The sequence below is a fragment of the Ambystoma mexicanum genome, chromosome 10 (genome assembly GCF_040938575.1).
Source record: "Ambystoma mexicanum isolate Mex_15411 chromosome 10, UKY_AmexF1_1, whole genome shotgun sequence".
NCBI classification, from domain to species: domain Eukaryota; kingdom Metazoa; phylum Chordata; class Amphibia; order Caudata; family Ambystomatidae; genus Ambystoma; species Ambystoma mexicanum.
The window spans coordinates 1,098,930,738-1,098,954,696 of NC_090932.1; positions in this window are offsets into that span (position 1 = coordinate 1,098,930,738).

Sequence of the window (23,959 nt, forward strand, 5' to 3'; positions counted from 1 at the left end):
AATTCATCACTTCATCAGAGCGCTACTGATACCCCATCATGGGGTAGCCTGTTCATGCTGGTGTGGCAGCAGCGCTCTATTGAAATGGAAAGCGCCCTGCTCCCGTGCTGAAGCAGTGAATTGATCACTTCATCAGAGCGCTGCTGCTACCCCATCATGGGGTAGCCTGTTCATGCTGGTGTGGCAGCAGCGCTCTATTGAAATGGAAAGCGCCCTGCTCCCGTGCTGAAGCAGTGAATTGATCACTTCATCAGAGCGCTGCTGCTACCCCATCATGGGGTAGCCTGTCCCATGCTGGTGTGGCGGCAGCGCTTTATTGAAATGGAATGCGCCTCGCTCTCATGCTGGAGCACCTGAATGCCTGGTTTGCCCATGCCTAAAGCCTGCCATGCCTCTTGCCCCAGCGGTCTAAAAATGCTGCATCCTCTGGGTGATTGCTTTGCTACAATACGCAGCATACACGTGGTGTGTTGCTATCTGTAATAGGCAACAATGTCCTCTGATGTGCTGTATCCTTGTGGAAACGGCCGACAACAGCAAAAATGCATCAAATAACCCTGTCTGCTGTTAGGTTAGAGGTGGCAACACTAACCCTGCCTCCCCCACCGTAAAAGGGCTGGAAAAGTGCAATGTATGGGGACTGTCATGGCTGCATTGTTTTACATAACTGATGTATTTACTTTGGCAATACCTGTCCAACTTGTCATGAACGTGAAGCCCTGGTGCATTGTATTGGGTATCGGCAAATCTCTCTGTCACACACAGCGAATGCCAGGCACATGACACATATGGGAACCGTAGAGCTATGTCTCTACTCACTAGGGCGTGTGTGCCTGGGCGGGGCCGTGGGGTGCAGTCGGAGGGGCCCTGAAACTGTTTGCACTTAAGCCCGAGGCTGTGCCCGATAGGCGATAGCTTTCTTTGACCTTACAATTTACTGACAAAAAAAACACAATTCTGACTTGTGGGTCACCCCACAGGGTGAACTCGTACGGGACATCTGTGTGAAAGGATGGGGACAGATTAATGGGTGCATGTGCCGTGGAGGCATTTGAAGAGTCGTTCCAAGAGCAAACACATTAGTGGTTGCCGTGTTGCAGAGCGGGTTGCCCACGGTAGGCAGCTTTCCCGCCAAAATGAATATATCTGAGGAAACAAGAAGCTGCGTGGCTTCGAGACACTGCCACGGCATCCGCTGCCTTTCAGACAACTTGCTCAGCGGCCTCTGTGGACGAAAAATCCTATTTGTCGCATATTACATTGTGTACCTGACAGTACGTGAAATCCAGCGCACATGGCCAAAGCGTTTACACTATTTACGTTTGTGTCTGGCCTTCAAACCACCGGAAAAGAAAATCTGCCCCAGCTGTATCTGTCGTTTTTTTCAAGGACCCCGGAGGTTTTGGCAATGTGCCTGAGGGGCATGGGACGTGTTTCCTGTTGGTCTGAGGCCGACTTCCCCTTTCCTATTGTTTAGGGAACTGTTGCATTTCATCTTTGTTTTTATTATGGAGTACAGTCCGTCTGGCTCTAGAAATGTCGTGCCTCTCCTAAAAACCATAATGTTTGCGTCTTCTAATTTTAACTCGACACAACATTTTGCCTTTTGTATGTGTAATTTGTGCAACGTCGTACGGGTTCGTTCGTCAGCTGAAAAAATAGTATGTGTGTATATATATATATTTATAGCACCTCTCCCAAGCATTATAGAAGAATAGGATGCAATAAACTCGTATGGGATCACATGCAAATTATCCCCTCAAAACAACACTCAAATGTACTCTGGGAAGCCAATATAGAATGAAGGCTTTCCACTCTGCAGAAACTTTTGCACAGTAACAAAAATAGGTTGGTGACTAGAGGCCTGGTGTTTGTTCAGTCAGGCTACTTCCTGCCTGAAAGTGAATACAGGGCCGCATTGTATCACTGAACCACACAGTGTCGACAATGTAAAAGAAAAAGGTAATTACACATTATGTAAACCTCCAGATGTTTTTGACTAAACCTGCCATGACGTATAGCCAGTAGTGAAGGATCGTGGGAGATTTAGTAACAAAAAACATCTGGAGGGATTAACACACACCTCTAGAAACAGAGAGATGAACCTTCCTAGAAATGTCATTTTCAGTTATATTCTTTAATGAGTAGTACAGTGTAGTGAACCATTCCTTTAACATTATTATAGCAAGGGTACCGATAACTGGTGACATTGAGCATCTTTTATGTAAATATTGTCTGCACATATCTACTGCACCTATGACTGATGTGCTTTATTGATATATTTTTGTATACTTTGAAAATGTGAACAAAACATTAAAATATTTTGTTTGGGCCTAGTTTCCAATAGAACTAATGGCATGTATTAAATATAGGAGGCTCGGACACATTAAACGTGTATAAGTACTAAACTGGCTTGCCCTTACAGCATATCTGTAGATAGTCGGAGACAGTCTGCTGTTCATATTGCTTTTATTGAGAGACAGTGCTATAGAGAAAGGAAATCCACACTCACTAGGACCCAGTGTTCCCAAAGCTTCAGGGACAGTGGCCGTTGTGCATATGCTAGTTTAATCTCCGGCTTTGATGAATGCGGAACGAAGCTGGCGCCAAGTTGGAGGCTGTCTGACGCAGTCCGCTGTGAGGAAGCAGCATGGACGAACAGGGTGAGTAACTGTGATGGATTCCTATCTGCAAGGAAGGGAGAGCCTGAGCTTTTTTAGATTTTTACTTACAAACAACAATGCAGGTAATTCTGTTGCTGAAAGGAAGGTCTGCTAATCAGAACCCTTTTCATAAATTCTCCATGCCAAAATCATATTGCACACATGTGCCTTTGCTGAAACAGCCTAAAAGCGCCCTCAGACCCAGCTCTGTGGTGGCACAGGGCAGGTTCAATGGTTGCATATGCATGCCTGATAGCTGCTAGACACCGCAGGCTCAGATGGCTTTTTAATCTTCTGCACCTCTGATCTGAATCGGAATACAATTGTATGCCTTAGTCAGTCTGTCATGCAAAGATATATAAGTTTACATTTAAATTATATGCTCTCATTAGTGTGACATGGCTGGACTCACATCCCTGCTCATACAGTCTCACCTCAAAATTCTGGGAAAGGAACAGGTAGTTTTAATAAAAGAAAAAAGGATGGTAATAACATTGCACTTTAAGATAAAAAATAGTGTGTATTGCAGGAGTTTCCTTCATTCTAAGTAAGAGTTTACAATGCTTTCCCCACATAAAAAAATATGCCACACAGGAATGTAGTTGTTCAATATAATTTATCTTTCAAATAGTACCATCTGGTACACAAACTGAAAAGGACTGTTAATATATGGTAATGCCCTTTGGATAAACTCAAAAAGACTGTTAATATATAGTAATGCTCTTTGGATAACGTGTGTTTCGGCACTAGAACGGTGCCTTTCTCAAATCAGGGCAAATCAGTTTTAGGCCATGACATAATAAAGTTAATTTCCATTTTTGTTAAAGGTAACAATTTCGCGGATTCACAAATCGCGGGATCCAATCCCTCCTGAAAAATATGGAACTTGTGTAAATGTTGAGTTATAAATAATATCTCTGTGATTAAGTTAAGCGGCATATGTAGACCTCTTTACAATGGAAACAAACGGGCTATGGCTGCAATAAATGGAGATTGCATGCGTGTGTTCGCTATGCGTTCGTTTTGCTAATATTAAGATTGTAATTGAAGTGTGCCTCAGGTCGGTCTACGTTCATATTACTAGTATCACAAAGATATGCAAGTGCGCTTCTCTCACATCTGTGTACTGATAAGTATTAGGGCTTACCTATAAATTCTGTGCTAAGATTTCTCGCCTCGGCTGTTTGTGTTGTGCTCCGTACTCATCTTAAAGACTGTCTCTATGGTTACAGAGTGTCCTTTGTCGATTTCCACCATTTTTGGAAATGCCATCAGATTAGCGGGTGCCATGTTTTGAGCTGTGTAATGCACCAAAACAGGCATTCGATCTGTTAAAGTAGTGAATAGACAAGAGGCGTTTAGTCCCTATTTATAATATTCGTGATTATTAAAGTGATAAGGAAATAAATACATGAATTAAATATATTGAAAATATATATTGTCAATTTTAAATGTTGGTGACTGATGTCTATAACCTTTTACTGTGCAAAAAAGTAACCAGTACTACAGTAGAAAGCTGACACTTCCACCGGATAGAGTCTAAGGTTCCTCATTCATAGGTTTGAAGGATAGTTTATCAAAAATACATATTTAGAATTCGAACTGTTACATATTGGTGTGTGGGACCTATGTATACTTGCCCCGTAGTTCGTCACATATGTATTAGTCTTAAGCAATCTACTGCCACAAGGAGAATGACTGCATAATGTGTGTTGTCGAGCTAATGTGGCATCACTAGTTGCAACCTATAAATATCTATGGAGACTGTGGTGGTAACATATACAGGAAATGTGGGTGTTTTTACAGTAGCATTTGTCTTATATGTCTCTCATAAGAAATGCACCATTTTCGTTGTCTTTGCTGAAGCCAAATTCTATGGTGCAAATGTGCATTTCATGCATGCTCTGCTTGTCGCAAAAGTGCCTCTCTGTTGCCCCCTCTTTTCGAAGCATAGCTTTCCTGAGTCCCACGAACCTCAGGTTGTGTTTATCTTCCAACTGGTGATATTGCTGCCAATGTTGGGCAAGTGGTAAATTAATGTCCTGGCTCCCAATTGCTGCAAAATGTTCAGGGATTCTAGTCCGTAGCTCTCTAGTTGTACTCCCAATGTAGATTTGTTGACATATGCAGATTATACAATAGATGACATATTTAGTTCTACAATTGATAGGTACTATTGGTGATTTTTGTTCTTGTTCCTCGAGAGTCTTAGAAGGTTTGGGTACGTCCATATGCAAATTTGCATATGCTGCAGGTTCCACATTTCCTGAACCCTTTTGCTTTGTTGGATAGCCATGTATCTCTGGTTGTTTCGGGTTGCTGGGGAAGTAGTGATGGACTCAAATTCATTTTTAGCGTCCTTGCTTTCCTGAAGATAATTTTCGGGTTGTCTTCAATATGTTTTTCCAAGTGTTGGTCCAATTTAATTAGATACCAATTCTTTTAGAGAATTTTTCTAATTTGATAGTTATTACTACTGAATGTCGTTATGAAGTGTACTTTATTTGTGTCCATATTTTGCTCCCTTTGGCCCGGGGTGATTGTTTGTTCCCTTGTCATGTTAGTGGCTTAAGTGTATGCCTCCTGTATACATTTGTGGTCATATCCTATCTGTCGGAACCTTCTTTTTAGTAAATCACATTCTCGAGTGAATACACTATTGTCTCCACAGATTCTACGAGCATGTATGAATTCTCCTTTGGGTATATTGCGTTTAACTGACAATTGGTGACAGCTGCTGGCATACAGTGTTGAATTCACTTCTGTTGGTTTTCGAAAGTCTTTGTTAGCAGATTGTCTCCTTGTACATAGATTGTAAGATCAAGAAAATCTATTGTGTTGCTATTTGTTTGCCTGGTAAAATAATTTCCCAGATCGTTCACATTCATTCTGTTTGGAATTCAACCAAATCTTCTTCCGGACCATTCCAAATCAGAAAAACATCATCTATAAAACGTGCCCATAATTTAACATTATTGCAGAATGAGGGGTCTTTGTATACCCATTTGTCCTAAAAACATACCCATAAAGAGGTTCGCAAGTGCTGGAGCGTACTTCACGCCCATTGCTACTCCCCGTTTTTGATGATAATATTGGCCATTAAAAAGAAAGATGTTGTATTCCAATGTGGCAGTTAGCGTGTCTTTAAGCATTTCAGTATAGTGGTAGTTCGAAGCTGACTCATCCTTGAAAGTGTACTCTATTGTTTTAATGGCAGAATCATGTCTGAAAGAGGTATAGAACGTTCTAACATCCCACGTTGCAAGTAAGTATGTTGGTTGCCATTTGATTTGTTGGATGGTCTTAATTATATCAGTTGAGTTTTTTATATATGCCTTGACCTTGGGTACTCTTGGACGTAGTACATTATCAATAAATTCAGAGATTTTCTCAGTTGCCCATCCAATCCCACTGACAATTGGCCTTCCTTCCGGTACATTTTTAAACGGCTTATGTACTTTGGGCAGGAAATATATGGTTGGTACTGTCGGGTGGTGTACTTGTAGGTATGCTTTCTCCTCATCTGAAATCAGTCGATTCCTTTCCCACATGTTAATTTGGTCACTGAGTCTCATTTCAAAGTCACTGGTTGGGTTTGAATGAAGTTTCTCATGGCAAAAGGGTGTTTCTAGATGATTCTGTGGCATCTGCAAGTAATCAGCTCTGTCCATGACGACAATCTTGCCGCCCTGTTCGGCTTCTTTGAAAACTATGGTATGATCCTGTTTCAAATTCTCTAATGCCATTTGTTCCGTTTGGCTTAGATTCTGGGTATTCTGTCTGGGTTTTAAGCATTTTCTACATCGTTCCTTAATGTCAGATGAAACTGCCCTGTAGAAGGCATCAATCATATTCTCTTGGGCCAACTGTGGTGTGAACTTGGACTTGGGTTTCATATCCTGTGTCATTATGCTCACTGGTGTAATATTTAGGTCTTGTAGAATCTCATGCATCTCGATTTCTTCTGACTGAAGAGATTGTAAAAGATGTATATTTTCAATATCCTGAATCGTCAGGTCGCTTGGTTCTGGTGGTTCTGGTGTTTTTCGGTATTGTTTAATTTGAGTTGTGAAGAACCTTTTTAATTTGAATTTACGTACAAATTTGAAAAGGTCAATTTGGGTTTCAATGTAATCATATTCACAGGACGGTGCGAATGACAGTCCTTTATTAAGCAATTGTGTCTCAGCATTAGTTAGTTCCTTCGAAGAGAGATTCAAAACCAAATTGTTTATCTCTTTGCCCCTGTAAGTATTCGAGCGCTCGTCCGAAGTCCTCCAAAGCCTCTGGGTTTCCGCAATCTATTACCCCCCCCTCCTTCCTCTCTTCCGGGGGAAGGTAAATTCTGGTTTGGGTAGTTGGTACCTGAAAACGGACCTGTTTTGTATTCGCTAGCTCCCTTTTTGTATCAACGTATCAACGAATCTGGTTCAGGAAACCCGAACCCGCATTAGATTTAGATTTGTTATGTTCTTCCGTCTCCTCTTTATCTACATCGGAGTCCACGTCTGAACTCCCGGGTGAGGTGTTAGGTGTACTTTCTTTAGACAAAGGTTTCATGAATTTATTGTACACTCGATCTTCCTGGTTGTCACGTTGGTCCGTCTAAAATTTTCATACCATCCGTATTTTTATCTCATCCTGATACTCCTTTAGGTTTTCGTTCATTTTGTTGAAATGTTTCTCCTTGGTTGCTTCAAGTACCTGTGTTTCGGAGATTTCCTTTTTAATCATTTCTATTTGTTCAATCGCTCTTTTCTGTTCCCTTGTTGCATGTGTAACGCTCACCTGATTCCCACGGAGGCGCGGCTTCGGGTGCTGATGCTTCCTTAAGGTGGGGCGCCGGACTCCAAAGATGAACAGGATGGGCCCCTCAACTCTAGCTTCTCAGGCTCGCAGGAACATCCTCCTTAGGATCTGGAAGGAAGAGCTCTCCATCCTGCTTCTGATGCAGGGGCGCGTTGAAACCCAGTTACTTCACTGGATTGAGGATTGGTGTTCAGGTAAGCTTGACTGTTCAGGTAAGACGCAGTATAAGTTCTGTCCAAAAGTTCATGCCTTAATAATGTTCATAGTCTTATTGCAGCAAGCGTTAATTCTTATATCTTTTTCCCCATAGGGGCCGGGGTTCGGTATGCCGGAGATATGGCGCCGACCCGAAGTGAAACGTGCAGCTTCAGTAAATGACAGGTAAGTTCGGGATGAGCGCTCAGGTAATGTCTTTGCATTCGCTCATTCAATGTCTTAGCCTTTTTTCCCCTTAGGGGCCGGGATCCGGAAGCGGCAGGACCCGAAATGAAGTGGAAAAACCCAACGGGTAAGTTTTCAGGAAATTGAGCTTTCCTTATTCCTTTTCTCCCTCTCACCTTTGTTCTTGTCTTTTTTCCCCTAGGCGCCGGGACGTGGCGAAATCCGGATGATCGCCGCTGAAGATGGAGGCGCCTGGAAAAGGTGAGTAAAATGCAGCGCTGCAGCGATCGTAGTGAAATGCTTTTAAAATGATGTCTTCCCTGTCAGGATCGTCGGTGAAATGATTCCGGGATGCAGATTTAGCAGGTAAGGTCTTTCCTTCTCCAATTCTCCTCCTTTCTCCCTTTGCAGGTGATCCAGGGTGCTGGCAGGCGTGGCAGAAGTCAGGATGCAGGAGCAGACACGGTGAGCATCCAGCTGCTAGGTGCAGAACAACGCGAAGCACGTGTGGCTGTTCGGGTGGGGTTTAAATAGCTTTGGAAGAAGTTCCAGGTATGTATCCTTCCACCGATCAGGTATGTATCCTTCCCCAACCACACCCGGGTGGAAGGTAGTCCCACAGGTAAAGTAGTCCCATCCAGGCCTCAAGAGGGCCTGGATGAAGCAGCAAGGTCTGCATCAGGTAAGTGTGCACCCATGCACTTACACATAAATCCTCCTTTATGAGCCTAGCGCCTAAGGCGCCAGGACTGGGGTCCACTATGAGCCTGGCGCCTACGGCGTCAGGACTGAGTCCAAAGGGCCCCGACTTGGGCCCGCTGAGACTTCCCTGGAGTGAATGATGTCTGCCTCTGGGGTTGCTGGGCCCGGCCTGGCTCCTTAGAGGTAGGCATCATGACAGTACCCCCCCTCAAGGCCCCTCCCAATGTCTTTTCCTCCGGGGGTTTTGGTTTGTGCGGGAATCTCCGATGGAATCTTTGTATTAGTCGTGGTGCGTGAACAAAGTTACTGGGTTCCCAAGATCTTTCCTGAGGTCCATATCCTTTCCAGTCAACAAGATAGAAGAGTTTCGACCTCACTATCTTGGAATCTAAAATGTCCTTCACTTCGAATTCTAATTCTCCATCAATTTGGATAGGATCTGAAGGTTCAGACAGTCTGGTTCCAGGTTGTACCGGTTTCAGAAGAGATGCGTGAAAAACGGGATGAATCCGCATATTGGATGGTAAATTGAGTTTAAAGGCCACCGGGTTGATAATAGCCTTGATGGGGTAAGGTCCAATGAATCTGGGACTAAAAGTTCGCGGGCCCCTGAGGGGTAAATGTTTAGTTGCAAGCCATACCTGATATCCTACTTGGTAAGGAGGAGTTTTACTTCGGTGCACATCAGCGTTTTCTTTATACCTTTTCTTGGCTTGCTGTAAATGCGTTGTAGCTTCTATGAAGGCTCGGGTGATTGTGGAATGTAGGTGATTTACCGCGGGCATTTCCAGGGTCAGAGGTGGATCTAGGTCAGAGGTCCGAGGATGATGACCATACAAGATATAAAAAGGAGTCTGTCCGGTTCCAGAATGCACTGAATTATTGTATGCATATTCTGCAATCCAAAGGATGTCTTTCCAATTTAACTCGGATTGGTGTAACATGCACCGAAGATATTGCTCGAAAGTCTGATTGGTTCTCTCGGTTTGTCCGTCGGTCTGGGGGTGGTGGCTGGTGGATAAGCGCACATCTATTTGTGCCAGTTGGCAACATTTCTTCCAAAAATGGGAGATGAATTGACTTCCACGATCTGAGACTAATATAGAAGGGAAACCATGTATGCGCACTATATTCTCCATAAATTCCTTGGCCAAGGTGGAAACTGACGGCAATCCTCTTAAAGGGATGAAATGGGCCATCTTGGAGAACAGATCCACTATTACAAGGATAGTGTTGTAACCACCACAAGGAGGCAAGTCAGTTATAAAGTCCATTGACAAGGTGTGCCAAGGTGCTGGTGGAATGTCCAAAGGTTGAAGTAAACCGGCAGGCCTTTTCTTTTGACTCTTATTTTGGGCGCAAATTCCGCAAGATAACACAAAAGACTTTATGTCTTTTCTCCAAGAGGGCCACCAGAAGTGGCGTTTGATCTTTTCTTCTGTTTTCGCGATACCAGGGTGTCCTTCCATTAATGATTCGTGATGACGGGTGATGACATGTTCCTGCAATTCTTTACTTGGCAGAAACAACCGCTCCTGGAAGTAGGGTAAATCATCCTTGACGGTGAAGTGAGGACCCTTTTGACTTCATTCCAGTAAGGCTGAATTGTCTAAAAGTTGTTTTACTTGAGTTTGGATGTCCTCAATAGTTTGCAATGAAATTAAGCCCAAAATTCTTTGTTCAGGTATGATTGGCACAGGTTCTATACTTGAATTGGGCTCCTCCATGCCAATCCGGGATAAGGCGTCTGCTTTACCATTCTTGCAGCCAGGGCGATAGGTAATTACAAAATCAAATTCCGCAAAGAATAAGGCCCATCGGAGTTGTCGTGAAGATTGAGCTTTGGCCGTCTTTAAATATTGCAAATTTCTGTGGTCCGTAATGACGGTGATGGTGTGTCTAGCTCCAAGAAGATAGTGACGCCAAGCCTTGAAGGCCGATTTAATAGCCAGTAGTTCTTTGTCGGTAATTGCGTAGTTGATCTCAGGTGGAGAGAATTTTCTGGACCAAAAGGCTACTGGGTGTAGTTGGTTAGTTTCTGGGTCTCTTTGTGACAGGACAGCTCCCATGGCCGAACTGGATGCATCGGTTTCCACGATGTAAGGGAGATCTGGGTGTGGGTGCTTCAAAACAGGTGCAGAGGTGAATTTGGTTTTCAGGTCCTGAAAGGCTTGTTCGGCCTCAAGAGTCCATTCGAAGCGTTTATTTTTCTTTAGGAGAGCTGTGATGGGTTGAACAGTTCGAGAAAACTCCGGGATGAACCTTCGATAGAAGTTGGCAAAGCCAAGCATGCTTTGTACTCCCTTCACAGAGCTAGGGGACGGCCATTTGAGAATGGCGTCCACTTTCCGCGAGTCCATTCGGATTCCTTGAGGTGTCAGGATGAATCCGAGAAACTCCACTTCTGTGGTATGAAAAACACACTTTTCGAGCTTGGCAAATAGTCTGTGCTGGCTCATTTTCTCAAGAACTGCCCTAACATGTTTTCTGTGATCGGATTCTGAGGAAGAGTACACCAGGATGTCGTCAATATAAACGATGACACAAACATCGATAAGTTCCCGTAAAACATCATTCATGAAGTACTGAAAGGCTGCAGGTGCGTTGCACAAACCAAAGGGCATTACTTGGTATTCGAAAAGCCCGAATTTGGTGCGGAATGCAGTCTTCCACTCGTCGCCCTCTTTTACACGCACCAGGTGGTAAGCTCCTCAGAGATCTAGCTTGGTGTACACACGAGCATCTTTTACTTGGTCGATGAGCTCAGGTATCAAGGGCAGAGGGTAACGATTCTTAATCGTTATCTGATTTAGGGCGCGGTAGTCAATACAGGTCCTAAGGTCTCCTTCCTTCTTAGGTACGAAGAACAAAGCTGAAGAGACTGGAGACTTTGACGGGCGAATGAAGCCATTGGCCAGATATTGATCCAGATACTGACGCAAATGCAGGTTCTCAGGTTCAGTAAGAGCGTAAATCCTACTGCAAGGTAGTGGAGCATTGGGTACCAAGTCGATTTGGCAATCGTAAGATCGATGGGGAGGTAAGGTGTTAGCCTGCTCTTTCTGAAAAACGTCTTGGAATTCTTGGTATTCATATGGTAGCTGTACAGGGGTGGAGGTTGCAGAGGCCAGACCCATAGCTGGATTTCTTGGATAACAAGTTGGTTCACAATCAGGAAAAGTGATCTTCTTTGCTCACCAGTCTATTCTTGGATTATGTGTTTCTAACCAAGGGATTCCAAGAAGTACTTGAAATTGTGGGGCCTTGATCATGTCAAACACGATTGCTTCCCGATGTCCATCCTGACCCACCAGTGTGATTTCAACAGTGGAATGCGTTACAGGCCCAGAGGCTATTTCGGTTCCATCAACTGTCGTAATTACATCTTGGGTTACTTTCGGGCGGAGAGGAAGCTTAATCCTGGAAGCCAATTCTCGGTCTATGTAATTTCCAATAGCTCCACTGTCGATGTATGCTTTTATAGCATGCAACTGCTGAGGCTGTTTTGGGTTCACAAGCACCATTGGCATGACAAAATGCGAGGTCAAAGAGTTTGTTTTCAAGCTCGGCAAGCGGACCCCTACGCTTGTCGGGCTTGGTCGTTTCCCGAACCAGGTGTCAATAACTCGTTATCAGTGGCTCCAACCACCTTCTTGGGTGGTTTAACCGGACAACTTCGAAGAAAGTGACCGGAAGTCCCGCAATACAAACAAAGTTGCATTTGTCGCCTTCTCTCTCGCTCCTTCTGCGTTAAAGGTCCTTTAACACTGCCAATTTGCATAGGTTCGGAAATGTCACTACTCTTGGAGTTAACGTGGGTCTTGATGGGTACTCTGGTTTCGTACTTGAGCCGATCTGCTTTTCTATTTTGAAGTCTGTGATCAAGTTGAACCACTAAATCAATGTAGTCTGCGCAGGCCTGGGGTGGATCTACTATCTGAGCTATAACATCCTTAAGCTCTCCGCGCAGGCCTCGATGAAACAATGTGATCCTTTTATCTTCAGGCCATCCGGTTTCCACAACCAGTCTATTAAAGGTGGCAATATAAGACAAAAGATCCTGATTACCTTGTCGTAAGGATAACAGTTCGTTGTCAAGGGCCTGTCCCTGCGCGTGTCGAGCGAACAATCTTTCCATGCTGGTCTGGAAGCCCTGGAAATCCCGGAGAATGGGATCATCCTGATTTACCAATGGAATAGACCAATCGGCAGCACAGCCACTGAGGTAAGATAGTACAAAGGCTACTTTGGTCTGGTCGTTGGGGAAGGCCCCGGGCCTGCATAAAAAGTGTAAACGGCATTGGTTCATAAAAACGGCATATTTCCTGGGATCCCCCGCAAAACGTTCTGGCGGGGCCAAAGGCATGTGTCCAGGTAGATTGATTTGTACCGGGTTATTCGAACCCATTGATGTAGAAATGCTTCCGGACTCAGGTAAAGGCGTGTGTCCTGCCTGGCCCTGCAATAACCTTTTGGCCAGATCATCAGTTCTCTCCTTGGATAGGATTAGTTCCCTTCTGAGAGCGTTAGTCTCCTGGCGGGCTGAGTGCACTTCTGCCCGTAATTCCCCTAAAAGCTGGGCCAGCTGATCTGTCTCGGAAGTCTCCATAGCGCCCGGGTGGGAGATTATTGTACGGCTTCGCGTTCTGTAACGCTCACCTGATTCCCACGGAGGCGCGGCTTCGGGTGCTGATGCTTCCTTAAGGTGGGGCGCCGGACTCCAAAGATGAACAGGATGGGCCCCTCAACTCTAGCTTCTCAGGCTCGCAGGAACATCCTCCTTAGGATCTGGAAGGAAGAGCTCTCCATCCTGCTTCTGATGCAGGGGCGCATTGAAACCCAGTTACTTCACTGGATTGAGGATTGGTGTTCAGGTAAGCTTGACTGTTCAGGTAAGACGCAGTATAAGTTCTGTCCAAAAGTTCAAGCCTTAATAATGTTCGTAGTCTTATTGCAGCAAGCGTTAATTCTTATGTCTTTTTCCCCATAGGGGCCGGGGTTCGGTATGCCGGAGATATGGCGCCAACCCGAAGTGAAACGTGCAGCTTCAGTAAATGACAGGTAAGTTCGGGATGAGCGCTCAGGTAATGTCTTTGCATTCGCTCATTCAATGTCTTAGCCTTTTTTCCCCTTAGGGGCCGGGGTCCGGAAGCGGCAGGACCCGAAATGAAGTGGAAAAACCCAACGGGTAAGTTTTCAGGAAATTGAGCTTTCCTTATTCCTTTTCTCCCTCTCACCTTTGTTCTTGTCTTTTTTCCCCTAGGCGCCGGGACGTGGCGAAATCTGGATGATCGCCGCTGAAGATGGAGGCGCCTGGAAAAGGTGAGTAAAATGCAGCGCTGCAGCGATCGTAGTGAAATGCTTTTAAAATGATGTCTTCCTTTTCAGGATCGTCGGTGAAATGATTCCGGGATGCAGATTTAGCAGGTAAGGTCTTTCGTAAGGTCTTTCCTTCTCCAATTCTCCTCCTTTCTCCCTTTGCAGGTGATCCAGGGTGCTGGCAGGCGTGGCAGAAGTCAGGATGCAGGAGCAGACACGGTGAGCGTCCAGCTGCTAGGTGCAGAACAACGCGAAGCACGTGTGGCTGTTCGGGTGGGGTTTAAATAGCTTTGGAAGAAGTTCCAGGTATGTATCCTTCCACCGATCAGGTATGTATCCTTCCCCGACCACACCCGGGTGGAAAGTAGTCCCATCCAGTCCTCAAGAGGGCCTGGATGAAGCAGCAAGGTCTGCATCAGGTAAGTGTGCACCCAAGCACTTACACATAAATCCTCCTTTATGAGCCTGGCGCCAGGACTGGGGTCCACTATGAGCCTGCGCCTACGGCGCCAGGACTGAGTCCAAAGGGCCCCGACTTGGGCCCGCTGAGACTTCCCTGGAGTGAATGATGTCTGCCTCTGGGGTTGCTGGGCACGGCCTGGCTCCTTAGAGGTAGGCATCATGACAGCATGTTCGATAAGTATTTGAAGCATGTTTGTAGAGCTGGTATTCAAATTCTTCACCCACTTCTCAGCTAAATCACTGTCCTCCTCTTTTGAAAAATCTAGAAAAATTAAGATTCTCAGACCTCTGGGTATAAATCCGTTTGTTAGGTAATTTTTAAGAGATACTACTTCCCAAAATGTATCAATTTCTTTCCTGAGACCCGCTCCAATTTGATGAACTTGTACCTGAGGTTCTCTCTCTTAGGAATATTAGAGGAGAACCCATGTGTCATGTCACCTCGTTGGGAGAACAGGTTTGTTGCATCGTTTTCTCTTGTGAGAATGTATTCAGCCATTTTGTTAATTACGGAGATATAATTTATAACTCAACATTTACACAAGTTCCATGTTTTTCAGGAGGGATTGGATCCTGCGATTTGTGAATCAGCAAAATTGTTACCTTTAACACAAATGGAAATTAGCTTTATTATGTCATGGCCAACTGATTTGCCCTGATTCGAGAAAGGCACTGTTCTAGTGCCGAAACGCGTGTTATCGAAAGGGCATTACCGTATATTAACAGTCTTTTTTAGTTTATCCAAAGGGCATTACCGTATATTAACGGTCTTTTGGAGTTTTTGTACCAGATGATACTATTTGAAAGATACATTATATTGAACAACTACATTCCTGTGTGGCGCATTTTCTTATGTGGGGAAAGCAACTTTTTTATATTTTCAGACAAGAGGTAGGGGTCATTGCCTCTTTCTTTCCCTACTACTTTGCGACACTGGAGTATTTAACTCAAGATTTGGGCTCAGGACCCAGGAAGGATGGCACAACCAAACCCCAATCATCATTTACAAGTTTACAATGTATCCTTATTAAAGTCAAGTATTTTTTTCACAAATTTAAAAGTTTTCAGCCGAGTTCCAGAAATATTTTGCTTGTTACACATTTCTTTATAAACAGTTCAGATGTCTTCAAATGTTATGTTCTGGTTCACAATTTCCAATGTTACATTCAAACAACCTTTTCAAACTGCTCTCTTGATTCGAATCTCATGTAAATGCAAGCTTTGTTATATCAATTTCATCTTTATATATTCTGTTGTGGGTCTCCATATATATATATATATATATATATGTATATATATATATATATATATGAATTTCTCATATGATCCTTATGTGCTGCGTTATGTGTATCCTCTTATATTTTTAATCTAGACATACTCATTCTTAAAATGAACATCCTCTATGCGTGTCTCGCCAATGGATGGCTCATGAGGACGAATAATTTGATGCCAAAATTCTTGTTTCAAATACATAGAGTTGTTTTACTATACAATAAAGGAGTAAATGTACATGTTTTTATAAAGATATCTGATTATCTGTATAACTAGATTTAGCAAAACTCAAATTTATTTAAAAGAATTAAAGTCAAATCCAAACAAAGGTGGTCTCCATATTTATGCCAGGGAAGTCGCAACAATGTTAAATACTCAACAACAATTGGTGAACAAAATGGAATTTTACCTGCCAACATGAATCTTACAGATTCACACACAAGCACTCATTGCCATAATCAGTTATATGTATAGATTAAGCTCTAAAGAATGCTAAGCATCCTAAATACAGTTCGATTTCTTGTCAATAAACGTCTCTCAAAATCCTTATCTTCACAAAATCATTTCAACATGAAACACAAAATCACATTTTAAAATGTATCAAAATACAGTCTCCATTTTCCCTAATGACGCCACCTTTTATAGGATCATAGGACTGCTATATGATTTATAGCGTCTCAGCTCAATGTGGTGCAGGGGCTTCTTTAACATGTGTATGCAATCTTCTCATTCTCTGTGCTGATTGGAACTCACATATTCTATTTTTCAAATTTAACACTGCAACTGTCTCCCAGTCAAATTATCATCCCCTTTTGGTCCACGCCCTTCTTATTCCCGCGATTTACCATGTACAACGCTATATGGTGATGTGGATTTATACTTAAATTTTAAATGTGGTTTCTTATTTGGAGAATCAGCTTGAGCCCTCTCAGTCTCGAGTTACTCAATCAGCAAGGTCCCTTTCAGCTGCCTGGTTCGAAACCAATCTCTAATGCGGACAGCTCATCTCTTTCTGAAAGACTCCTGTCTGCAGCTGGTATAGAAACCAGTCTCCAATATGTCTCAGTTCTCTTCGCAAGCCAGCCAGCTTTCACTAAAATCCAGAAATCTAATAATTCTCTCATTGTTGTTGTATCTGTGTGCCAGGTATTTTATAATATGAAACTCCTCATATAATCTTGTGACTAAATGGTGGGGCTGTCACTCCTTGTCCTGTGACTGACAAGCTCTTACCCTGTCTTCTGACTGGAAAGGGGGAAAGGAAAACCACTCAAAATCCTTTGGCAAGGCATTTTGTTTTTGTGATATAACTTTTGATGTGACTTTTCTAGTTTAAAAAATAAAAATCAATACAATCTACTTTTTGGGATGAATGATTTGAGGTGGATCATAACTCTGTAAGATGTATATTTACAGAGATAATCATTTTTCATATTGTTTAAATACTTTTTATCATTACAAACCAGGTAGATTTTGTATTTGCTAACAGAACATTTTTCATCTACAAATCTCATTTTATCTCCAGTTCCCAGTGTCTTCCTCTGTAATGTTATACATTTTTAATTGATTATATTTTTGGGTTGGAATGCTGCACATGGAACTTTTTGTTCAGCTTGACAAAAAGTGTAAGTTAAACAAATGCTGATTTTGGTCACAAGATGTCCCTAGTTGTGCATCACAGATGAGCTTTTTTCTATGATACTAATACAGGAAAACTCCAAATATAATTTTCTCTTGAGGACAAACCTTATCTCATTACCAGCGTCTGAAAAACAGGTTTAATGAGGCTTTAGGCAGGCTTTAGGCAGGTAAATCCTTCTGTAGAGACAACAACAGCCTTCGGAACCGAGTCTTATGGCCCAAATTCTGAGGTGGGTGCGCATTACTCTAAGCCAAAACCAGTATTCAGATCCAGGAATGCACCATTTTCAAACTATCAAAATATGGAAAGTAATGGAACTTAGAATGGTTATTGCTTTCCTTGATGTAAACTTTGCATCATTTTAATTAAATTAAATATATTGCAAGATACAATTGTTGAAAATTAATGAAAGGTTATTTTATAATTGGAATCCTGAAACTGTTCATTTAACTAATGCTCCAAAATAAATGTTCTGGAGCCTGTTAAGTTCTTTTACTCATAATCACACTCCAAATGCTTGGTTCTTAGCAGTTTTATATGTGGCAACGTTCTGATATCCACATGGAGAGGTCTCTGCTTGTCCTTGGCATCGCCATCCCAGTCTATGGATGCAATGTACCCTATGAAAGGCCCTAGAAATAGTTATAGTTATATCTATTGGGTGCGCAAAGAGAAAATTGTAGGCGCACCCTTTTTATCGTTTTAGCCAGCAAAAGGCAGACATTTTTCCTAAAACAAACTCTTTTGAGCAATGCCTCTCTCGTCTATTGAAAGACATTCCATTCTCTTTTTAATTTAGGAAAATTACCTTTTGGCTCCATATTTTCTGATTGGTGGCATGTAAATCTTTGACTACTTGTAACATGATGACTGATAAGAACACACAATTAAGTCAAAGCAATTTTATATCAGAGAGTGTCAGCTCTGTGAGCATGGACAATCTATGACAGAACTCATGCAAATTTGTGTCTAGTCTGACTGTCGCCACTACAGACATGTGAAACAATGGTCAGGATGCTTTTGCTGGATGCTACTGCTGGAAGAATAATGCCTTACCCCAGGGCATAGGTACTTCCTCCAGCAGGCCTCCTGGAACCGAAGCATCAGGGGAAGCACTGACATAAAAAGCCCCTCTCAAACTACTGGCTACCCGAATCCCTTTGAAGTCAGCAGGCATGGTTCCGGGGAGAGTGCAGCCAGAAGAGAGCGATAAGCCAGAAGAAGGGTCCCACCATCTTCATTTCTGTTAGGGATCTCTTTCTTTGCCTGTTCCATCCATTTCCTGCAGGCAAGATACTCTGGATGCGATATCATAGGACAAAAGCTGCTTGTTAAAACGTGGATTGGACCCTTACAGAAGGCCTGCTTTGAACAAACTCGCTGTAACATTTTTGTAACAAACTAGCAATTTAGCAGAACTACAACAAACCACTAACAATGACCCTGGACAAAGCCAACCTCGACAATAAAACAGAACTACTCAATAAATGGATTGGCAGAACAATCAACAAGATCTCTAATGAAAAAACTTTCACCCATCACGCAAAAGAGCAACAGAAAAATGATTTACCCCGCTGCTCCGCACCATGAAAAGAAAAAACAGGAAGCTTGAACTAGAATGGAGAAGAAAAAAAACAATCAGAGGAAGAAATTACAACTCCAACAAATCCACTCACACAAAAAGGAAATCCATAAGGCCAAAAAGAAATACTATGACAACAGAATCACCAAAGCTACTAACACCCAAAAAGAACTGTTTAAAATCATAAATGAAATGAGAAACCCTCCTGGCTGCAAAGAGCACACCGAAACCTTCACTGAAACTATGTAAGGACCTTGCAGTCCACTTCAAAAACAAAATCAGCACCATCCAACAGGTCTTACAAAGCAGACCAGACAACTACAACATGCAACCGACCCAGCCACCAGAGGATCGCCAGAACAAACTCTGAAGCTTCCCCCAAATATCAGCAGAGACATTCGTCAAGCTGGTAAGCAATAGCAACAAAGTAGTCTCCTGCATAGATTGATGCCCCCCAGACATTCATAAGTCAATCCTCACACAAAGAACACCCATGGAATACTACAGAAACCTTTTCAACCAATCACTTTCAACAGGGAAAGCCACTCCTCAAAGACACAGCAGGCAATGTGGAGGACCTCTCCAACTACAGGGTTCCATGTGTTAATATCCCCGCAAAAATATCACGATACAAAAATATCGCCATATTTTTGCGACGATATTGACCCATGGACCCTGGGAGGACACCCCTGCAACCCCTGCATTATTTTAAAATGCGCGGGGGACATCCCGCAACCCCCGCTCCCACAAATTATCTCCCACAAAAATATCGCCTATGGCGAGACAAACGGCCATATGTACGGCGATATTTTTGGTGGGGATATTTTGTAGGGATGCCAACTACAGACCCATCTCCAACATTCCCTAACCAGCGAAAATACTCAAAACATACATCTTTAGAATAACACAAGAATTCATAGAAGAACACCAACTGCTGGACCAAGCACAAGTAGGCTTCAGACTGATGAGAGGAATGGGAACGGTGCTGCTTTCAATCTGGGACAAGCTAAAGGCTAATGCAGACGCAGACCAAAGCACAGCTCGAATACATCTGGATCTCTCCGCAGCATTTGAAACAGTCAACCATGAAATCCTCATTAGGAGATTGGAAGAAATAGGAATCACTGACCTAGCCCTACTATAGATTACATTCTTCCTAACAAAAAGAACATAAACCCTTTAGATCAAACCTGTCAAATCCACTACAAGGGAATCCACCTGTGGAGTACCACAAGGATCCTCCTTTTCCCCATTGCTCTTCAACATATACCTGATGCCACTAATCAAGCTCATTAAAAAATGCAGCCTCACATGCTACAACTACACTGATGACACACAGATTGTCTACAAAATACAAGCTACACAGGAAGGAAACACAACCCTGGAAGACTGCCTACTTGAACTCTGCAGCTGGATGACCACTAACAGACTCAAGCTCAACCCAGACAAAACAGAAATAATGATCTTATCCAAAAACTGGGAAAACAATCACTACATCTGATGGCCGACAGAACCGGGAACAGCACCTACTCCATCAACGATAGAAAAGAACCTGGGAGTCCTGGTGGACCACAAAATAACAATTGAGCCACGAGTAAATACTATAATCAAGAAATGCTTCTTCCTCCTACACACAGTAAAAAGGATCCTACTATTCCTCTCTTTCACCCACAAAACACTCACCATCATAGCACTCATGTCCAGAGTAGACTACGCCAACAGCCTAGGCCTAGGAATGCCAGAACGACTACTAAAAAATCATCAGCGCATCCAAAACCCTGCAGCCAGACTCCTGCTCAAACTACTATGAAGAGAACACATTACCCCAGTGCTGAAACTGCTACACTGGCTACCAACAAAACAGCCAATAAAGTGCATAACAAACAGATTAATCCACGGCCATGGAGCAGAGTTCCTAAAAGAGAAAATAACTGTCTACCATCTGACATGACCACTCAGATCAAGCAATGACATTCGCTTAGAACCGAAACCATGCAAATAAGAAAATTCGGAGCATCATCCTTCTCTCACCTAGCAGTAATATCCTGGAATCACCTACCAAAAAACATACGCAACACAAGGGACCATCTGGAATTCAGAAAACTACTCAAAACATGGCTCTTTGCCCCATAAACAGGAGGAAATGACTAGGACACGTAGACCAAATTGTCAGGATGCCCAGGTCCAAGGCGCAGGAGCAAAGCAGTACCAACCACCCCCTCAATGGTCTCAGTGTCTGCAAGTCAAGGCTTACACAGACCTCTGTAACCAGAGCGGGAAAGGAGGGTTAGGATCTCGATGAGTGGATAGGTAGAGGGATTTTAGGTTAACCGGATTGAGGGGTAGGAACAGGTTATGGATGGGACTGGGGATTTTAGGATAAACGATGACTGCACACTTTTCTTGAACTGGCTGATGTAACTGTTTTAACACCTTTACATGTAAAGGTGTTTCCCTTCACATTGCATTGCCCTTCTAACAAAACATGTACGTGCTCCTCTGAACAAGAAGTTAAAACAAGCATGGATTGGTAAAACAATTTGAGCCCAGTTACATCTTCATGAACAAAGTCTCATGCACTAGCACACTTAGCTTTTGCTTCTGTCTTTAAGTCCTGTCCTGCCAAGGCTGTCGAGTCCTGTGCCACGTCCTTGCAGTCAGATGATCAGATGCAAACTAAAAGGAAAACAAAGGACAAGCATTAGTGTGTGCTTTCTAGTTCTGTCGGTCTCTCACTCTCCCAAACACACTCTACACGCATTCAGCATTCTGTGCATTCATGGATTTCGAGTTCCTTTTGGGTGCGCTGCCGCACGTGGCCTTTCAACCCCCAAGATCTATGTTTTGCCAATATTCCGTCTTCCTTCGGACCGAGTGCCTTCGCACTGTAATGCGCTCCCGTCTTGTGCGCCTTTCCGGCGTATGTTTCACGAGACGAAAACACGTGAAAACATCCACAACACATGTTGTCTTTGATCTTCACACATTCACTGAAGCAGAACTCTTTCCCCGAAGCTCGCCCACTTAGCTTCTATGTGACGGCGCAGGGGCTCTGGAAGGGTTGGGAAATGCCCCCTGCGCTTCCCCCATAAATCCCAGACACTCCGTGGGCTGAGCGGTACTTATCTCTTTGAAGCGAGGGGCCGGATGGTTCCTCCGGAGGCTCTGGGCCCCTCGCGTGTGAATTCCGTGGAGCTGCTGGGCACACGTCCACTCTCCCCGATGTCTCGAGCACAAGCCCCGTGCCTTGGGGCTTGCGCATGCGCATTCACGCGCCACACCCAGCGCGGCTTCCCATTGGCTCGCGAGTCCGCAGAGAATGCTGGGAAATGTAGTCCTGGCGTGCCAAATGCTGGGATTTGTAGTTTTGAACTGCAATATGCCTACAGAAAGGGCATAACAGCCTTTTTAAGTACAATAACTTTCTGGGTCTAGGTTTCTTCATGGTCCCTGGCCCTACAGCTCCAATAGTACATGGTCTATGGCCAGTCCTTCCCCTGACACAAATGGAAAACAAAATTCCCAGGGAGGAAACCATGACCCCTAACTTAATCTTCCCTAACCAGAAGGCAGGAGGGGGGGGTCCGACCACTCATGTCCACATACCCTAATCCACACAGGAAACTTAGGTAGGTAAGGGCCCCACATGGGATGGGCAGCGAGGGCCAGAATCCTCTAGCCTAAACTTCTCCAACCACAGGGTGGGCGGAAACGCCGGCCTTAGCCCGATACACAGACCACTAGAGTAACACAGAGGAAAACTGCCACTCCTCAACAGGCTGGCCAACTAGGTGAACAATCTACAATACCAACCACACAGGATAATCATAGATGTTGAGCACAGAAACGTAAAGACAAAGAGGTAAGGAAAGCCTGCTAACCCAATACTAAAACCTCAACTTTCCGCATTTAGTTCTCATACAGAAACTCACACAACCACCTCTCTGCACAGCAATCTGCACGCACTTCACCACATTGCAACAACAGACTAACAACACATAATCCAGCACAACAGCACAAGGGAATTCTCACTGATCCAAAAATCGCACTTAAGCTCAGTGAACGGTGCAAACCGAACTGAAGCTGGCAACAGGAAATCACAACTCTCACTTTCCTATTCCCACTACACCCTACTAGCCCCCCTTCCCTCATTTCCCCTTTTCTTCACACTCTTTTCAGATTCGCCAGAGCGCCTAGAGGCCACTCCGGTGGTGATGGTGCACGGTATAAATACCCTTAACATTCCCTCATTATATGATTCACCTCGAGACTTCCACAAGGACAAGAAGAATTAATCTGGACCTCTATTGGGGATACAGTATATCCCAAAGTCCTGTGCCATGGGGATGAAGATAGAAGGCATCCAAAGCAGAGTGGAGCTATGTCCCCTACCCATAACCAGGGATCATTGGGGGCGACTGCGGTGGGGCCATGGCCTCTATATTGGTCCCAAGACAAGAACAAAGGGTACTGTGAAGAGGCCCTGTCCCATCTTTAGGACCATAATCCCTTAAGTTACTCTTCTCTACCTTGTTCTTAAAGACATATGGGGTCATTACAAGGTTGGCGGTAAGGGGTTAACGGCGCCGGTAAAGGTGCTGGTACCGTTAACCCCTTACCGCCGCATTACGAGGTCCTTTAGCGGGTCCCGCAGGGCGGCTGGTTTTACCAGGCGCCCTTAGTGGGAGCCGCTAAAGGACCAGCATGCTAACAACGGGCCCGTTTTCAACGGGCCCGTTGCTAGCATGGTCCCCATTCTCATTGAGCCCTACGGGGGCTTGAATGGGAATGGGGATGGGTTCCCTGAATGGGAAATACCGGGTCCTCCAAGGTTGGAATGGCCCAATAATTCCCCATTCAGGGAACCCGGACCCGGTATGCGGTAAGGGGGTAGCCATGGCGCTAATAACGCCATGGCTACCTCCAACCTTGTAATGACCCCCATACTCTTTGAACCAGTGCCATTGTGACAATCTTGCGCCTGAACATTGCTACTCATCTACCCAGAGTGCCCTTTCACAAAAGTCTGCATTCTCAGTGTTTTCTTTTAAATGGGTGGGTTTTCAGGTTCGTTTTTTTCATTTTATTGTTTAATTAAAAGTCTATATTTGTATAGAGCCATGACTG